This window comes from Protopterus annectens, chromosome 12.part0 (genome assembly GCF_019279795.1).
Source record: "Protopterus annectens isolate FY-2018-M chromosome 12.part0, PAN1.0, whole genome shotgun sequence".
Classification (NCBI taxonomy): domain Eukaryota; kingdom Metazoa; phylum Chordata; order Ceratodontiformes; family Protopteridae; genus Protopterus; species Protopterus annectens.
This window is the reverse complement of record NC_056746.1, coordinates 1,577,578,988-1,577,596,773: the sequence shown is the minus strand read 5'-3', so window position 1 is coordinate 1,577,596,773 and position 17,786 is coordinate 1,577,578,988. Positions and strand designations below refer to the sequence as shown.

Sequence of the window (17,786 nt, the reverse complement as noted above, 5' to 3'; positions counted from 1 at the left end):
CCATGTGAAACAAAAGGAGAGTCTTAAATACATCTGTTTACCTAAGTGGATTCATGTTGCATTGCCAAAGTTCATTTCAGTAAGTCTTTTGGAACACTATGGTTTGCTTTTCTGTAAGCCCGTTTTCTAAACCTCTGCAATGCTTTAAACTTGTTTAAACTTCTACTTCTCCTCCATTGCTATTCTCCCCTCCATCTCTTCTCTGCATATTCCATGCCGTCAAGAATGCCACCATGGAGTCCTTCCCCACCACACATTCTAGTGGTCCATATTACAGGTCCACAGACTTCTGCTTTTACAAATACTTTTGCAGAAGACAATGAGTAGCTGTTCTTTACAATGTGTTGCCTGTATTCTCTTGTTCCCCAGCCTTCCTATTCACGATGATACACTTCCTCCAGAGATGATCTAGTGCACCCATATCAAGGATCAGTCTGCACTGTATTCCCCATATCTATAAGTTCCATAAGTAGTGACTGGGAATGCTGTCCAGGAGACCATTAAGGAGCCTAGGCCAAATTCTCAATTGTCTCAAAGCACTGTCTGGTTAAGAGACTTACACAATACATACATACATACATACATACATACATACATACATACATACATACATACAAAGATTTCAAGCACAGGCATTAATGCCATTCTAGCCTGCCAATATATCAAAATACCTGTTCCCATAATAAATGTCCAGGCTGTTCTCAAAAATATCTAAACTAGTACTTGCTTTAATGTAATTTGGTAGTCTGCTCCATGCATCAGCCACTCTGTCAGAGAACCAACAAGTAAACTTCTCATTCCTATAAAATCTTCTCCATAGGTTGATGATACTCTAGTACTTTTTGATAACCCCAAACATTCCGAGAAATATTGCCTCTAAATGCCCTATATACCTGAATAAGAGCTCCTCTTAGATATCTGTAAGAACACTGTACAAGTTCAGATATTTTAGTCTTTCATAATAACTTAAATGTTCATATCCATGGATGCCCTTACTATATGTATGCTGTACTCTTTCCAGTTTACTCATGCTTGTTTTCTTATAAGGTCTCCATATTGTTATTCCATACTCAAGTTTGGCTCTAATGTAACCAACAAATAATGCCTTCATCATTTCTGATTTCCTAGAACTTATAAATCTTTTTATACACCTTATAGTTCTATAACTATCATTAACCAATTGGTAGATATGATCAGAAAACCTCAAAGCTGGATCTACCAATATACCCAGGCCCTAAAATGAATCTACAGTTTCAATCACTGTGTGCTGATCACCTTTCAATTGATGTCTCCCAAACATACCTCTTAACCTCTCATTGCAAGAAATCTGGACAAAGCCAAAAAGAATGGGGGACAAAGGCACTAAAATAAGGACAGAATAAACTTAGAAAGTTGCTAGAATAACATGTTTTGCATTATTATGTATTTTCTGAAGGATATAAAGTCTGAAACTCAAATGTCTGTCATTATTAGGATTATTTAGTGACTTCAATCTTCAGTGATTTGCCAGAAAACCACACATTTTATGAGGAACAGACCAAAAATATGAGGCAAAAATCTGTACAGTTGAGAGGTATGCTCCCAAATCTCATATGATTAGTTTTTTATAAATTTATCAGCATATTATTCTCCTATGCCCAAGTGGTCAATTTAGACAAGTTATTTTGCAGACATGCCTTATATGTGACACGTAATCAGGTTACCCAATTTCAGGGCATCTGCATATAGACTGTAGAACATCTCAGATGAAAATGTTAGGTCTGAAAGATACAATCTAAACTAGTAAGAACCTAAGATAAAGCCCTGTGCGACACATTGACTGTAACCAAGAATTTCACCTGTACGATTGCTGTATGATACTTGCCATGTCCTATTTGTAAGCCATGCAGCTATCCATCTTATCAAGAGTACATCAATACCTCATTGTACTAATTTATTGATCAGTGTTTTGTGTATGACCCTGTCAAACGCTGAAGTTAAATCTATATAAATTACATCACGGCACAATTTTTCATTCATAGCTGTTATTATATTGTTATAGAACATCATGTTACAGGTGGTAATAGATCTATTTTCAGCATATGCATGCTGATGCATGGCTTCAAGTCCCAGCCTATCCAATTCTGACAATAACTTATCCAGTATTACCTTCTCCATTATTTTTCCACAACATGAAAGTGGACTTAAAGATCTATATGACTCTAGGTTTCTCCTACCCCCTTTCCCTTAAAGGGAGGTTTAATAAGAGTATGTCTCCAATCTTGAGGAATCTCCCCATATTTATATGACCTTGTAAATAATAGATATAATGGTATTATTAGTTCTTGTTGAAGTGTTCTCAGGTCATTATTACTAATTCCATCTCCTCCCTGTGCTTTGTTTCAATCCAGTTTGTGCAGTTGTTTTTCAATATAATCTAATTTCATTCCAGTATCTGATGTTACCTGGATGTCACTAGGACAATTTATCATCCCTTTGTACAGCCAAACTGTTTTACATAAGATCTTGTAAATATATTTATAATCTGTTGTGTCTGAGAATAAATTTTAGAATCTACACACAGTTTATCAGTTTGTATGTCTTTACTCCTTCCACATCTTATGTATCTATAAAAAGATTACCTATTATGCTCAATATCTTTATATACATTTTCTTCGAAATTGTCTTGATCTTGTCTCACCTTATGCTTAATCTGTTTGTCCAGCTTGTTTATATCAGTTTTCAAAACTGTAGATTGACCTGTCATCCATTTCTTATATTTTTGTCTGTCAATTTAATCAGGTATCTTGTTCTTATGGAAATGTATCCCCCTGACATTGTATGCCTAGAGCCTTATGTTAAACATTTTTTTTTTTAATTTTTGCACTCAAACAATTTCTTCTTCAAAACATTCCACATTCCATGTGTAGTTTTTCCAGTGAACACATCAGTCCATTTAGTTTTACACAGTGACTGCTTTGCTTCCATATAATCTGTAATTAATCTTCTGTGCATTGGTTTAGATTTCAAGTTTGGTAGAATTATCTAGCAATAAATTAACCTTTATAACCCAATGATCATTGCACATCAGTGGTGGCAAAAATTGACTTAAAGTAACAGTAATTTCTTTAGGAACACAAACTATGTCTAGTATGTTCCATTCCCTGGTAGTTTTTTTTTTTTTTTACAATCTGAAGCAACTATCATTAATTTCCTTACTAATGTTGTTGAATCATTTAAGGCCCCAGCTAATATTATTATATGTTCCAGGGTTGTCTTTATTGTCACAGTTATACAGTTTATAGTATTGGTGCTATCACTGAACATGTAATAAGCTTAGTTCTCATAACTATCTTTAATCCCAGTCATAACACCTCCACCTGATTTTTGTTAGTGTGTATGTTAAAAATATTTATACACCCTCACAGAGCTGGTTTCCAGTTATAGTTCTTTAACCATGTTTCGCAAACAATAACATCAATCTTGTAGAAATGTAGCAAATTTTCTAAAAAAAAAAAAAACATTCTTATTAATGCTCCTAGCATTTAACAACCATCAGAGATGCAAATGTTGCTTTCTGTGAACTGTTAAATTTTCGACTTGGCAAAAATCCTGCCTGGTGTTTGTCAAATATTGCAAAATATCTGCTGCAAAAATTCCCTTCCATGATCTGACAAATGTATGCCATCTTGTCTGAACATGTGTGGCCAAAACTAGGCTTGGATGCTCTACACATTTCCATTTTTTAAAACATACCATTTTTTCCATGTAGGTATTTACCCAAAAAAATATTTTCATTCACGGTGACCTGAGTATCCTTTCTATATGTGATTTGTAAAAAAATATATCTATCTAAGAGGGCTGTAAGTTCCCTACTAACAGTCAGAGAATCCTTGCAGATGACATCATTTGTACAAACATGAATAAAGAGGGATCCGTGCTTCCTTACATTAAGGTGTTCCAAGGCTTGTCTCATATCTTCTAGTTTTGCTCCTGGCAAGCATCACACTGTTTGGTGTTCATTATCTTCTCTGCAAATGTAAATATCAGTTCATCTAGTAATTGAATCTCCAATTACAAGAATATCTTCTCTGACCAGATCTGAAGAATCGTCATCTTCTAATACAGTAGTATCTGCTCGATCAGTTTTTACAAAGGAGTGATCTTCATCACCATTAGTTGTATTAATCTCACTCTTTTCGTTGCGTGTTAAGTGTGCAAGCATACACGTCTCATCCAGCTGGTATTGTGAATCTACAGCTTGAGCCTTGTAGTCAACATCTGTCTCTCTTTTCTTTTTTCTTACAGAAATGCTCTTCAGTCCTTCCACATTCAGTTTTGATTTCTTCCTTTTCACCTGCCCCTTGCCTCTTTTTTTCTGCTTTCTTTTTTAGGTTCATAGGTGTGTACTAGGCTAATGGCCCGGGGAGCCTTTGCAAGCCTAGCCCATAGGATTACCCTGTCATTGTACTACCCAACCTAAGTTCCAAGTGCTTCTGTCAAGTAGAGCCACTGGAGTGATCCCGGGGTGAATTTTCTATTTCCCATCCACTCATCAAGATTTCTCTTGAAGAGGGCCAGTGAGGCGCTCCGCTTGACATGTATGCGAAGTCTATTCCATAGCATGGGCAGTCTTTGGGTTATGAAACTGTCCCTGTCATATTTTTTACTAAAATCCCACTTTCCTGCAACAGCTGGTCTCAACTGAGACTGGCCCTATCATATGTGACCACCACAGTGGTCTTGATATAATTAGTAAAATGGTCGTAGATACACTAAAATGTTTGAAAGTATACATATACTGCTAATTATTTTAAAATGCTCACTTGCCGTGTCTAGGTCAAATGATTTAAACAGGCTTCTTTTCATAAAAAGAAAGAAAGAAAGAAAGAAAGAAAGAAAGAAAGAAAGAAAGAAAAAAAGAAAGAAGGTATGTGCAACAGATGGTGACCGACCTGCTCAATGTTATACACTGCTGGAGTTGAAGTGACTAGATTTGTATTGACACACTAAACTTTGTTAATGCACATTTCCTTCACCCCCTACTTATCAGACTTTCAAACTTCTGGTTTAGTAAACTGGGAACTCTGCAGCTACACTAGACCCAGGAGAAAAAAAAATAAAAAAATTCCCCTCACTCTGAGATTTTTTTGGCCTGTTTCATTTGGTCTTCAATCATTATACTACCACCTTAACTGCAAGTTATACAAGACTGCCCCTTCTTGTACTATACCGTACTCTACTGACTGAGCACAATACTGTGACAGTAATTTACTCCCTGCTATTTAAAGCGTCAATGAATATAATGCCCAGTAGCATGCCCAAACTGAAAACAAAATACCAATTTCTATTATGTTAACTAAAAATGTAAAGTAGACAATGAAAGCCATGTGTAAAAGCAATTCAGGATCCTTTAACACCGTACCACCATTAATCAAACTAATTATCAATTAAAGATAACCAATCTGCGTAAGTATTATTATAAGCAACCAAAAGTGATGACAACAGAGTACTAATGACTGCCATTACTACATAAAGGTACTCATCTCAAAAAAATGAGCATATCTACTACTCAAATGAAGTTTTCCTCCCTTTCTGACTTGCTTATACAAAAAAAAAAACTGCTGTTACCTCAAATTAAAATTATACCCTGACTGATACATACTGGTGTACTGCTCATCCAGCAAACACAAAAACTAGCAGTAATAACTAGGAAACCTGATTACTTACAGAAGGGTGGCTTCACATTTGCCAATTCTGCCACATGTGGAGAAAAAATAAAGCTTGTATACAATAGCTACAGTCCCGTTCATTTCTATATGTTGTGAGCCCCTTTTATGTCATTATGGGACTACAGAACATTAACAAGAGTAAGAAAACTGGTAATTTACACAGATACGAGATATACATGACCATTGTTTTCAAAATGACACGTTTCAAGAAAAAAAGCATATAAAAATAGTTTATTCCCCCGTCCCTTCCTCCTCTTCTGTATTTATTCTGATGTCACAAATAAGGCAGAGCTTCCAATGATCATTAAATTTGTTGTTCCAAAATGTCTTGGGGGCACATACCCATTGCTGTTATAAACAAATCCAGTCAGTCAGCCTAGATGACAACATACATTCCAAATGACCACACAGCTGGTAATGGAGATCTAAACTTTGCTGTTGGCATTTTATGCATGCATCTGGTTGTGCCAGAAAATAGTGTACTGCTGGGTCATACATCCACCCACCCAGTGAATAAAGAAAAAATAGCATGAATTTACTTATTTCACTTCAGCAACAAGCTGTACATAAATTTTAGGGAAGACCCTAACTAGCCATACAAAGCACTGCTACTACAAGTAAACCACCAACAGTTTACTACAGAACAAGCACAACAGATCCCAACAAGTTTCAAAACACTACCATCATCTAACAGTCCTACTCTATACCTTAATTAAGATCCCAAGAGGTCTATTAGCTTAAGTATGGACATTCAATAAGAGATGAAAAGAAACACTAATGCAGTCCTGGTTAATTATACTGCATGCTCCTAACTGCCTCACTTATCATTATAAAACAGCATTTAAATTAAAATCAATGCAATCAATCTTTTGATAAATAATGTTACTTCCAATTTTAGTACAAGATATTAAGTCCTTCAGGACTTCCTTTTGGAAAAATGATGCCTTTTTCTGTAAACTGAAAGTTTTCTAATAAAAAAATGTTATCGTTCCCTGTAATCTATGTGCTACATAACAAAGCAGTGTCCTTTTTAGTAGTTATTCTCTTTACTTTACATACATTTATCAGTTTCTTTTTCTTCTTTGTTATTTGTTGTGAACTTCTTCCTTTCTTTCTTTTTTTTGTTTCGCTCTAAACACTGTATCTTCAGACTACTGAATACTTGCATCCAGAATTTCAGAGTTGTCAGGAGCATTGTCTTGTTTCATAGGGATTGAATGATCTTTATAAACGATAGACAAATCATTTCCTAAATGTGTTCCATTTGCTTTTTACCTAATATTACTTATCTCATCAGTCCAAACAGTTCTCCAAGCCATGCCAATTGCACAAGTGCAATCATCATCAGTAATTCTAGATTTTTCTTTCTAATAATGGTAAGCAAATCATACAGCTTTTTACATGAGGAACACAAGATCACCAGTGTTATCAGGTGTTACCTTTAAATATGCATAGCATTTATTACACTGTACAATATATTTGTGCTTTAGCAGATCATTAATGGCATACTCATTTAAGGAATCCATATTCAGCTTCAAACCAATAAAAATTTATAAAAATAGTAAGGCAAAATCAATAACTACAGTATTCAAAGAGAACTTAAATCAAATTCTATGAAAAAAATCGTACAAGCAATATATATCTAAATACTAAAGTAAGTGCATTGTTGTTCTGGCCATACAAGTTCTGAAAGCCAGACAAAATATGCCATTCCTTTATGTCATGTGCTCACACTTTTTTTAACAGGAATGATCAATAAATCACAAACCAAGACAGGATTGTTTAGATAAGCTCTGGATTGTCCTCTCTGCAGTCTGTGTGAATTTATAGCTGACTAGGCACCTTGAGAAGGCTAGAACTTGCTTGTCTAAAACCTATCCCTTTCTAACAACCAACATGAAAATTAAAGGTAAAATAGCAAAATATAAATCAAAGTAAATCTTCTTGTCTACAAGCTATCCCTCTCTTCCTACAAACTATAAAAACAGTGGTAAAAAATAAAATATAAATTCAAATAAAACTTCTCTTACCAGTCAGTTCCACAGTAAATCACAAACCAAGATAGGATTGTTTAGATAAGTTAACACATTAGACAAATGACGGCTGAGAGAACAAACCCTATACCACAGGAAGTAGCTTTTTAACAACTCATAGCCTAATCCTCTGCCCTAACTGCCAGATGTCTTTCTGATATGTCTGAAGCAAAGACACTAAAAAGTAGTGGACCCAAGACTAACACCTGTGTTATCCCATTTCTCCCCCTCCTCATTATTGACATTGCCCCACTTACCTCATCTGTCTGTATCCCACCCTACCATGCAGGTGTCCATATCATTAGTCTTAATCCAACCACTAACTCCTCCAGTTCTCCTTGCTGAATGGGGGAGTCAAAACCTTGAGTTTGGCCAGGCAGACAATGTCTGGAGAGTCTTTAACACATCCACAGATCTATGTAGGCTGATATTCAGTACTCAAAGTTACTTGGATTTTACAGTGAATTTCCTTTTGGTTCAAAACTTCAGTCAACTCCCACTCTCAGTTAAGTAGGTAGATGGATGAGTGTTCTTCTTCTAAAACACTCATCCATACTTAACTGAATAAACATCTTGAAACTTTAATAAGACATCTTTATTCCTGCCCTGAGAGAGATAGTGTCCTATAGCTAAAGCGATTTTATCTGGACTAATCTTTTGTGCTAAGTTAAAATTCAGTATGAAACTTCCCCTTGGCTGTAATGTTGAGCAAATCACTGTACAATGCAGTATGTCTAAGCAAATGATATTTTGCACGAAGATGATCCATCGTATGACACACTGATTCAGAATAACTACATTAATGATAAATTCATCAGCTGGGTAGAAAGGAACATTTTCCCTTTTAGGTCTAGCTGACAAATGTGTAGTATCATGAGCCCCATGGCAGGCAATGTAACTTCTTGAAAGCAAAGCGCTACAGGACAAATGACGGTACTCTTTGTAACTGCATACATTCTCAGTAAAATAATACAGTACAGAGTGCAAAACGTGGCATTCACTGTAAATATATACCTGGGTGTGACTGAAAAGCTATGTAAAAAGTTAAAGAATATCATGCTGCCAAAGTTTGTGACGTATTTTATGTATGGCTTAACATGATGACATGTTAGTACTCAGAAAAATTATCGATTTATTGGATGCTCTTTTGCATATAACAAATTTGTTAAGTTCATTGTGTATGTCTATTCATAAGCATAAAGCTGTTTATAAAATATTTTAAAATAAAATGTTATCTGAATCATCTGATCTCAGAAGATAAAGTGCTCTCACCATATTAAACGGTTAACAGCACAGGTACTGGCAAAAATGGCCCCCGTGGCCACTATCTTCAATTGATGAAAAGTAAAACAACGCTATCATACAACTGTCTCACACAAAATTACTGAGTGTAATAACAGACTTTCAAACTGCACACTGAAAATATTATATCAAAAACAAACAAAAAGTTAGGAATGTTATATAGATCAAACTCATACTTAAAGCAAATTATGCTAGCACCTGGAAAACATTTCTACTTCCATGCTTCTTATATGTTTTCCCAAGTTTAAGCAACATTCAAAAGAAACTCATCTACATGAATTATTACAAACTTATAATAAGACAGTTAAATCTCCAGCAAATGTACCAAACAGAACAGATCACTGTTTAGCACTGCAAAAGAGAAACTGGGTGAAACTCCAAAACCACATTACATTTTTTCAGAACAAAATAAAACCTAGCATATTATGCAAACCAAACAAATGCCCAGCATTAGAAAATCTTGTTCAAAGACTGATGACAGTTATGGTACTGTCAGCTAGTGATCACTTACACTTCATCACCATTGCCTTTTGGGATTAATACAAATCTTGATATGTCATTGGCTTGGATCATGCTTGAAAAAGCCTCTTTGGACCAATGTATTTACCAAGTTAACATATAAATAAATATAGATACAAACCAACTAAAGGAATCAAAATCAGTTAGTGATAAGCACATAAAATAATAATTTTGGAGACTTCATATGCTGTATATCAATGGATGAAGGTACAGTTGTGTAATTCACTTAGCATAACAGTAAATGTTCATATAGATCACTGTTGCAGTAACTATTACATATGAGACGTATTCTGCCCACTGAGGTTTGAGGTGCCTTCCTTGCCACTGTATGACTGCCCTTAGCATTATCGGAAGTGATAATATTATTGGGACATACTCAGAGTTTTGTTGCACCTAGAAATGGAGCCTGAAGCCTACTGTTCCAAGCAATGTCTTAGAAGATGGCATAGAGATTAAGGTTGCGAGCTGTAATCAGATTCATTGTTCATCAGATTCACTGCTGCACTAGCCTTAGCTATATTGATTATTCATCTATGGCTTTTTGAAAAGGGTTGGATTCTAGAAGTATTCTTGAAGCTTCTACATGGTCCTCTGTACATACTTTTGCAAAGCACTATAAGCTTGATTCTTTCTCTAGGTCCTATGACCATTCTTTAGGGGCTCCTGGATTCTTCTTCTACCTCCCAAATGTAGTTAGCTAATGTAACCTACCCATACAGCTAATGCTACTGCAGCAGTGATCGATATGGTGAACATAATGCAGCTGTATAAGCTGAACTCACCATAACAGTAGATGTTTGAATGGTCACTGTTGCAGTAGCTGCTCCCTCTCTCCCTCCATTCCCCCCCCCACCGTTCTTTGTTTTTTATGCCATGGTGTGAGCATTTATTTTTTGTTGTTCCTAGCATTGCCCTTTCAGGGTTCAACCTCACACTCTCTGCTTGCAGGAAAGCTCTGAAGGGCTTTGTACCCAAATTTGTCTTTTAAGTCAGCTGCTTGATGGTTTGGGTGTATGGAGGGTACCCTGAAGCTTTGGAAGCTGGCCAGCTGTTATATCCTTAGTAGAATATAACCCATATAGCTAAGGTTACTGCAGCAGTGATCATTCAAGCATCTACCGTTATTGCGAGTTCAACTTACATAACTGTACTTTCCTATGGTACAAGGACCGATTCCCTTAATGCTTGTTTGCCTACTGTCTGACCTTGACAAAGTCATTAAACCATACATTGCTCCCAGGCCACCCCTGAAAAGTGTTTCCAGTGGGCCTACCTTGTTAAAAAGTGGGTATTACTATTATTATTATTAGTTTATGAAAATGTCGCCTGAACGGAATAAATGCTCCTCTTGTAGCAGCCAAGTTAAGTAATCGATAACAAACAAAAGTCAATAGGAGCAAACCACAGTAGATATAACACCAGTTCATATATCAGGTCCCAAAAACTTCAAGAGTCCTAATTTCATAAACGATAAAAACACGACTCATTCAGTTCACGAATCTTTCTTTAATAAAAACGAAAATAAAGTTGGAGCTTCAAACAGGTTAGCGCTTTCACCTTACGGCTTCTTCAGACCTATTACATTCTCCAAGTATCACACAATTTAATTTTTTTGAATGAGTCGTGTTTTTATCGTTTATGAAATTAGGACTCTTGAAGTTTTTGGGACCTGATATATGAACTGGTGTTATATCTACTGTGGTTTGCTCCTATTGACTTTTGTTTGTTATTATTATTAGTTGTAGTATTTTTTTAAAGAAGAAAGATACCTCATCCCAGATAGGGAAGGGATTATTTGAGGGATGGAGGGAGGGTATCAGTACTGCAACAGTGTTCTATACAAACATCTACTGTTATGGCAAGTTAACTATAACAATATCAATAATTTGATAGTACAAATACTTATCATCAAACTGCAGTTCATCATCACCTGTACCTAATACTGTTACCTGATCAGTTGCATAAAAGTAAACTTTATAATTTTCATTGCACATATCTTTAATATTCATATCTCTCCTAGTAACAAAATAGGGTCTATCATTCCGTTCATTAGCAATTTCAAGAACAGCTTTTAAACTCTCCCAAGTTATGAAACAAAACATCTTTTACCTGTTTACTATAAACTGAATATGTTAACATTAACAGGATATTTTAAAGGCTTTTTGTTGGGAAAATCTTTCCTGTTGGTGTCAACAATACTTAATACTTCTTGCATTATTTCTTGTGGATAGCCCCTGAAGTTAAATCTATTACTAAGTGCTTCAAGTCCTTTATCAAAAGCCATTCTGTTTACTGTTAGTCTTTTGTGGTGGAAGATGTCTTGTTAGGTAATTGTCAGAAGCAGATCTTCCACAGCTTGAGATGGGCTCTCCCCTCTCCTCTAGTTTGATATCAAAAAGAAAACCTTTCCATTTGGATAAATAAGATTTCCTGGTAGCAGGTTTACTTGCCTCCTTCAATACCTGTTGCATGTCCTCATAAAAAAGATGCCAAAACATTATCAAAAATCTATCATCCATACAGTTAGACTGAGATTTTGAATAGTGGGGTAAATGAGAGATCCATTGTTCTGTGTAGGTCCACTTTCTGAGGACATTTTTTGGTAGCAGCCTTTGGCCATTGTATAAGAATGGAGAACCAGTGCTTTCTGGGACAAAGGATAGTTATCAGAATATATTTGGTAAGTCATTTCTGGTCTTTTGAAGGACTATGGAAATAAAATGAAAGGGGAGAAAAGTATAAAGGTAGACCCCCTTGCAGGGGATTGAAAAGCATCTACCTTCTAGGTTTGCTGGAACTGAACTGTGTCAGTTATCTGTTCATATTGGAGGCAAACAAATCTGTTTGTGGAATTCCCCATTGGTGGACTAAATCCAGGAAAACCTCTTAGTGTATTAACCACTTCTGCAGGTCTATGGTGCATCTGCATAGGGAGTCTGCTTCTGTATTCTGCTCTGAAGGAATGCAAGTTACCTGAATGAATACATTCTGCTGAACTGCAGTGTTTCATACAAGCATTATCAGAGTCTTTGTTCTTGACATTAAGTCTACTTAGTATAGTAACAAGACACCAATCGGAACAAAGTAATTAAAGGCAATCACCTTTAAAAAAACATTGCACAGGCTGCCTGCCATCAAACTTGCAAGACTTAACCAGTTGTACAAAGACTAATAATGTCACATTAAAATACTCACAATACATAAAAAAACACCAAAATATAAAAAATAATAACAATACATATACAAACAATGTCAGATGCATGTTGCTTAATTTTAATACACTGCCCATGGAACAGTTGTCATTAATGCCTGGGGACACTGTGGCATTTAGTCTCAATTGCCATAGTGTCTCCCTAACCTAAAGTGCTGTTTTATCATCACCCCCGTCATTGTGTTTAACCCTATAAATAACAAAGAAGACACTTTATTAAAATTATCACATATTTCACGACGAAAATATAATGCATTAGCAGTTTTTCTGTTTCTCATGTCTCTAAGATGTTCTGCCATTCTATCCTGTAACCTGCGAGTGTTTTTTTCTACACAGAATGCAGGGCAAGTACCACAAACAGCAATGTATACCACCATTTTTGTGTTGCAGTTAGCCCATCCTGGACATTGTATTATCCTACCATGACCTACAATGAACAGAAACAGCAATGGAAAGGTTTAAATTATCAAGGCAGGAGGGACAATTACTACAGGAACTGATAAGCATGCAGTTTCCTGTGGATTATATGGCTGATGAAATGTTGACTGTAAAGTGTTTAACCAAAGGTGACTTTTCTATTTATAATTTCACAGATGTGACAATTGATGATGGAAATTTTAGTTTAAGTAAAGTTTTTCTTTTGCTCCTATGTACACATTAGATATTGCCAAGGTATTAGTTGGTCTAAAACTTTTTACCAGGCAACTGAACTCGGCATTGTTTTTTAATATACAAAGTAATGTGAATATAGGTGAGACCAAAATATTTAAAAGAAAAAGTAGTTTTATACCACTGCAAAATGCTGTGATAAATACTTTCGAACAGACATGTGAATTTGAATTAAGAAGACAGTCATAGGTTAGTACTAAGCTAACTGCCCTTGCAAGCCATTGTAAGCTAGCCAATTATCCCTTGCGAGACTCAAACCCTGCACCTTGTGTTTGTAAGGCAAACACCTTAACCATTAGGCCACCCTCTCAACATATTAGTAAATCAACTGTTTTTATTGATAATTTATCCAGCAATGAAAGAACATGCCTAAAAATGTGGTCTGAATCTAGAGACTATCGGGTGATGCTTCGAAGCCTGCAAATGATTATAACTGGAGCTAGGCATTCATTGAAGACTGTGGGCAGCAGAAAAAAAAACATGGGGCACAGAAGTAAATTAAAGATGCAACCCCAATACAAAGAATCTTAAAAATAAATTTTTTTTGGGGGGGGGGTGGAATCAGTAAGTAGGTATCTTTTAGATTTAAAGTGACCAAAATAGTTTAAGAGAACAAAGATGAAGATAGATCTAGAATGGACTTCCAGGTTCCTTCTTTCCTGGTGACCAGAAAAAGTCTTGAGTAAAATCTGTGATCCCATTGGTCTGATGGGACTAGCACTATGACCCCCTTTCATGAGTACTTCTGCCTTAATCTCAGGCACAAAGTAAAGCTTGTATTTTGGGGGCTCAGTAGAACCTGATGGACTGGGGAGTGATGCCAGTTTCAGTTTGTAACTGTGCTCTGTTACATTTAGCAACAGTTTGTGGTTAATAATTTCCATGCAAGAAGGCATCAAGAAAGATTCCCTGCAATTTTCAAAGGAATGCTGAGTTGGGAATGGGAAGGAGGGAGATTGATGACAAGGATAGTTACACATTTTTTTCCTTTGGGAGTTGGATTCTTGGGAACCAGTAGATTTCATTTTAGAGTCACCTTGTTACTTCCATTGAACTGCTCACTTTCAAATTTTTGCTGGACAGATTTGATGGATTTACAGAAAGTGAGGCCTGGACTGGAAGGACAGATAGAACTGGAGATAAAAATAAATGTTTAACAACCCTGCATGAGTCTACCAAACTCTTCTAACTTTTTGAAAACTTCCACAGAAGTGTTTCCAAGCAGGCATTCCTTGTCTAAAGAGGCATTTAACAGCTGTGCATTCAAATTTCAGGGAAAGACTGAAGCCTTAACCATGAATGGCTTCTCACAACTGTGTCAGTTTTAGCAGCCCTTGAGACAGTATTCGCAGCATCATGGCCACATTTAATCATGTGTTTAGCTATCTGAGAGAGACAGATAATTCTGTCCAAAACATTACATTTCAAATAATGTTATTGCTGCTCAAGATAGGTAAAAGGAACTGGGACATATAGGATTTTCAGTTAATGGCTCTAAATGCTAAGGTGGCAGAAGTGCCATATCTGTCAAGTGCTTTGTTATCTTTGTCATTAGGTATAGGGTTAGAAGTGGGGAAAGGTTTTTTTTTCACCTTTGATAGCATCAAAATGTAACAGCAGGGTAAGCTGATGGATTTTTATAAAGGTACTTGTGTGAATCAGGTACCCTATAAAACCTTTTTAGGAGCTGCAGGCTGAGAAGCTATAAATGTAGAAGCAGCAGAAAAGCCAACAGGCTTACGGGTGTTGAATTCAACAATTCACAGTACCTGTTCTGGGAGTCGAGTACTTATTTATCCTCACAAAAAACTATTTCTTTTTAGTTAGTGTCACCAAATGAAATGTCCTCAGTAGCAGAGTCAGAGGATAATTTTCAGAATAAGGGACTCTCTTACTCTTAACTGACGTAGAAGTGGATGATGAGGAAGCAGGAAGAGAAGACTGAAGGACTGAACAGCTTTAAAAAGCCTTTCAGCAAAATTAAACCTAGGGCTAATTTAGAGTGTCCAATCTTTCAGCAAAATTAAACCTAGGGCCAATTTAGAGTGTCCAATCTTTCAGCAAAATTAAACCTAGGGCCAATTTAGAGAGTCCAATCTTTCAGCAAAATTAAACCTAGGGCCAATTTAGAGTGTCCAATCTTTCAGCAAAATTAAACCTAGGGCCAATTTAGAGTGTCCAATCTTTCAGCAAAATTAAACCTAGGGCCAATTTAGAGTGTCCAATCCACCTACAGCATGTCTTTGGGATGTGGGAGGAAACCAAAGCACCCAGAGGAAACCCACACGACCACAGGGAGGACATACAGACTCTGCACAGAAAGCACCCCAGCCGAGAATCGAACCAGAGAGCCTCTTGCTGTGAGGCGGCAACACTAACCGCTGCACCATCATGGCCGCCCTTCAGCAAAATTAAAACCAATCTTCGTTATTCCCTTTCTAACTAGAAGGAGTAGTTGGAGGTGAAATATGCTTTGATTTCTGTGTTTTTTTTTCTTTTGGGTGTATCCAAAAATATGTCTTTAGGGATGAAACCATACACCCATCCTCCATGTGTAGCCTTAAACAACCTCCTTAATAGGAACCTGGTGAATACCTCTCTCTCCCTCAAATACACAAGATGGAGGACCTAAGATGGCTACTCTGAAATTGTGGATGTTAGTGTGACTCTTAGTAATCCAAAAATTGTGTGCGTTTTACAAAGTGAATTTTGCAAATTGTGCAACATTCTAAAATAACACAAATGGAAAATATGCATTATTATACTCAGTTGTTGACGTCATAAGTTCCAAAATTAAGCCGTCTCTTTTCACTGTGTCACTCTGTAATAAATTAAAGATCAAGTCTAATAATACAAAGTAAAATTATGTTATTTTAATGAAAAGGCATACTTTGCCTCATTAAATAAAAAGAGTTTAAGAACCTTAAAATGATACGACCAAATGAGAACACTTTATTCACAAGCTGAAAATGAAACCAAAAATAATCAGATGTTATCTAAATCAACTCTGAATCAGGTGTTCTTTAGTACCCTCTTTCAATAGTGAATGAAAGTTTAATTCATAACTTAATAAATTAATTAAAGGGAGAACGATTAACAAAATTAAATGCAAAATATGTGTCAGAATGGATTTCTGCATTTTAGACATTTCTTCTGAGCAAGCTGGGCCAAAAAATACCTTTGTGTTCTGTGACAAATCAAGATAGGATGAAAGGAATATTTGTACTTATTTATAAACTGAACTAAGATAGAACAGTTATGTTTTGTATGAATAAGTTACAGTATGAACAAACACTGTCAAAAGAGAGTAATTGGACAGACTGCAATTGTGTTTGTGACCGTGGATATAACAGGTGCTGTGTAAAGGGAAAACTACCACACTTGACATCATGGGAAACCAGATCAGAGTTTGAGAACATGAAATGTAATAGTCGCTGAGACAACCAAAACTAAATGATGATTGCAAATTGTTGCTATCGCCTTAAAATATGAATTGCTCTTGGAAAGAATATTCCAAAAGGTACCTCCTAAGATGAACAATAGTTTGTTGCATGAATTTAAGTTAGTTTTCATAGTCTGACATGTTAGATTTGCCTTTGAGTAGTTTCAGTAGCTGCTACTGTATTGTGGGTTTAATAAATTATTGCTACAACATGATTTTATGTCTCAGTGTATTGACTGTAAACAGGACAGTAATAAAAGGGTTTACATCTGAAGTGAAGCTCCACGTAGGGCAACACCAATCACTGGAATACTTGCATTTTTGGTGTGGTAGATGGGTGTTACAGACATCGTCAGACATCTTTTTGCAACAGAGATAAAAAAAGACACAGGGAGAGCATTCTGGAGTGTTGTTATGGGAAAAGTTCACTTAGATATTGTAGAAGAGAAAAATAAGGGTATTTAAGAGGCATGGCTCTGTCCCAGATTTTTAAATTTATTTTTAAGTCACTTTTTTCAGTGTCATTAGCAACAGGTGATGATTTGCATATTAGGTTTACCTCTGTGAAGCCTTCTTATATAGATCTTGCAGCAACTAGTTGTAGAAATGTGTTACCCTATTAAATAGTATGTCTAAAGTGAAGTGCTAGCAAGCTTTGCTTACTGTAATCCTGTTATAGAGCAGAGAGAATGTAAACACGACTATGACACGAGCTCCAGAATACATGCTTTACACATTAAAAATAAAGAAACACTTTGCCATTGTTTGTTGCAAGATATATTGTCATAAGTAAATGTTTCCCTTAAAGGTATTTTTACCTCTGTATGCTTGCATTATTTCATGTCAGTAAATTATGAAAACGCAGAAACTGAATTCACTTTATTTGAAACCATGTGACA

The 17,786-nt window shown here is 36.0% G+C and overlaps 1 protein-coding gene across 1 annotated transcript in view; it reads left to right on the top strand.

Annotated features, from left to right (window-relative positions):
* LOC122816310 (proton channel OTOP3-like) overlaps positions 1–17,786 on the top strand; it is a 256,108-nt gene that overhangs the window by 185,671 nt on the left and 52,651 nt on the right. The window lies entirely within an intron of this gene.